At 34.3% G+C, this 2894-nt stretch overlaps 1 gene segment (V, D, J or C); it reads left to right on the forward strand.

Moving 5' to 3' along the window:
- Positions 1–1316: 1316 nt before the first annotated feature.
- On the forward strand, positions 1317–2514 carry LOC306890702 (Ig lambda chain C region-like). The segment is given in 2 exons: positions 1317–1352; positions 2135–2514.
- Positions 2515–2894: the final 380 nt, after the last annotated feature.

Genomic DNA, 2894 nt, shown 5'->3' on the forward strand with positions numbered 1-2894 from the left:
TAAAGATAATATAATTAAAAATATAATTGTTGTTATTTAAAGGAAACTCTCCTCCCTCAGCAGCTGCAGTATGTGTGAGGTGTATCAGTGCAGTCACTGTTCAGTCTGACTGACGGAGGTTTTTGTACGACTCTTTATCACTGTGTCAACACTGGGTCACTGTGATAACTCTGACAGTAATAATCTCCTGCATCTTCAGTCTGAACTCCACTGATGCTCAGAGTGAAATCTGTGTTTGATCCACTGCCACTGAATCTAGATGATACTCCAGACTGGAGGCGTGATGTGAGATATATGAGGAGTTTAGGAGCTTCTCCAGGTTTCTGTAAGTACCAGTGTAAGTAGTTACCACCAAGCACTCTACTGCTGACTTTACAGTTTATTTGAACATCTCGTCCTGGTTGAACTGTTGTTTTTGGTGGAGTCTGAGTAACAGTGTACTGTCCTCTACACACTGAAAGAAACAACAAACATGAAATATAAGACAACACTGAAACAAATGAAGATTTCACTCTTCAATGAATGAATAATAATAATGAAAATGTTACTACACAAACCTTGAGCAAACACTGTGAGTGTCCAGATGAAGATGATGCTGAACGTCATTGTTGTTCTTGTTGGTTTGTGTGTTGTGTTGTGTTGTCAGTCATGAAGTGTTAAACTCACAGCACTATAAACACTCTCAGATCACTGAAGCACGTGATCACAATGCAAACTCACTCTCTACATTTACATCATTTACATCAACGCACACAAACACTGGACTTGTGATGTGTTATTTTTTGTTCATGTTTTAGATCATGTGAATATTGTGTTATATGTTATATAAAAATATATGTTTTAAGACAAATAAACGTTATATTTCACTGTGTTTATATGTTTCTTGTGATTGTACATGTCTATATCATCACATTATTTCCATGACTTCAGTGTTTTGACAGAATTTTGTCTCCTTGTTCATATTTTCAGATTATGAGAGTCAAATATGAGGATTAAAAAACTTCTATAGGCGAAGTGAGAATTGTCAGGATCTTCTTTCAGACACCATAAGAGCATTCAGTAGTGAACTATAGACCATCACTGAATCACATGTTAGAGTTTCTTGTTGTCATATTTACAGTATCATAAATATTTTACCGTCTATCTGAAATAACTCATTGTTTGTACACAGTCATTTATAGTCAGAAGATGAAATGTAATGTGTTTGATGTGTGAATGTGTGATAAAGTGTAGAGATGTGTTTGTGATGTGTTTATAGTTACTGAAGCGTTCAGAGGTTTTTGTACAGTCGCTCTATTAGTTTGTATCACTGTGGTGGACTTTCGGCGGCGGCACCAGACTGGATGTTGGCAGTAAGTAAATAATTCAATAATAATATTAATAAACAGATTTCTGCTGTTAAATATAAAGATCAACTGTGAAATATAAAATGAGACGAAGGTTTCAGCATATTTCTTTAATAAATGACTTTGTGCACTAGTGCATTTACAACTTTTGAAAGTTTTCTTTATAATAGTGTCAGTAAAGATTAAGATGTGTTTAATGATTTATTCACGTGGTTATTGGGGGGAAATAAGAAATGTTTTTAAACTATTTTTACAATTTCAAACATACTGGATTATCTGATTTTGTTTGTAATCTTTCCCCTGAAATAATACAATTGTTTATGTTTTTAAATTTAACATTTCAAATGTATAAAATCAGATTTGCCGATTTAAAATAAAAAGAAATTTAAGTTGCAGAAACTGTTTTAATATGATAAATATGAGTTTGTATGTATTTATTGTGTTTGTTATATTGTGAATAAATATGTAAAACAATTATTTGATAATTATGATGATTTTAAAATACTTTGTCACTGAAATTGATTGAATTTATTATCTCTATAATTATACTTCATCTAAATTAATATATTTCACAAAGATTATATGTTTTCTACATTGAAAACTTCTATAACAATATTTTACAAACGTTAGTTTCACTGTGAAACTCTATAAACATTCAGATCAACAATAATGAAAGGGAGAATTAACACAAAACTAAAACGTGTTTTATTTGATTATTTTGATCTTTGATGTTTATCATGTAGAGACTGAAGTTGTTTGTGACTTTGTGACTATTGTGTGTTTGTCAGGCTTCACTCGTCCTACAGTGAGCGTCCTGCCGCCCTCCAGTGAAGAGATTTCCACAAAGAAAACAGCAACACTGATGTGTTTGCTCAACAAGGGTTTCCCCTCAGACTGGAGTGTGATGTGGAAGGTGGACGGGAGCAGCAGATCTCAGGACAGCAGTGTTGGGCTCCTGGAGAAGAACGGTCTGTACAGCTGGAGCAGCAGTCTGACTCTCTCTGAGCAGGAGTGGAGCTCAGTGGTCTCAGTGACCTGTGAGGCCAAACACAAAGATAACAGTCAAACAGTCACTAGAGAACTCAAGAGACAAGATCAGTGTTCATACTAGACTCTCTCTCTCTCTCTCTCTCTCTCTTTCCTAAAAAAATAAAATCATATTGAATCTACAAGTCGTGTTTATGTCCTTCTTTGACAATCCTCAAGCATGTAGCGATCTAGGAAATCTCATTTATTGCAGTTTTTCTCAATTGTTTACACACAAATATTGGTACTTGAGACACAATGGCCATAACATGTAACTCATTCACCAACCCCCTGAACCAATTCTGCTAAACTACAAGCACAATTCCTGCTTTACACTCACATTGCAGACTAAAAGCCACTTTTATTTAATACAAATAAAATATATTTGTTACCGTGTATTTGTGTGTTCTGACTATCAAAACTATTAACAGTTTTTTTACGATTGCTTAAGCACAATTTTGAAAACAGGGCCCGGCTTGTCAAAACACTACACACAATTAATACAACACTACACCAAAGTAG

Source organism: Barbatula barbatula, assembly GCF_947034865.1.
Source record: "Barbatula barbatula genome assembly, chromosome: 25".
NCBI classification, from domain to species: domain Eukaryota; kingdom Metazoa; phylum Chordata; class Actinopteri; order Cypriniformes; family Nemacheilidae; genus Barbatula; species Barbatula barbatula.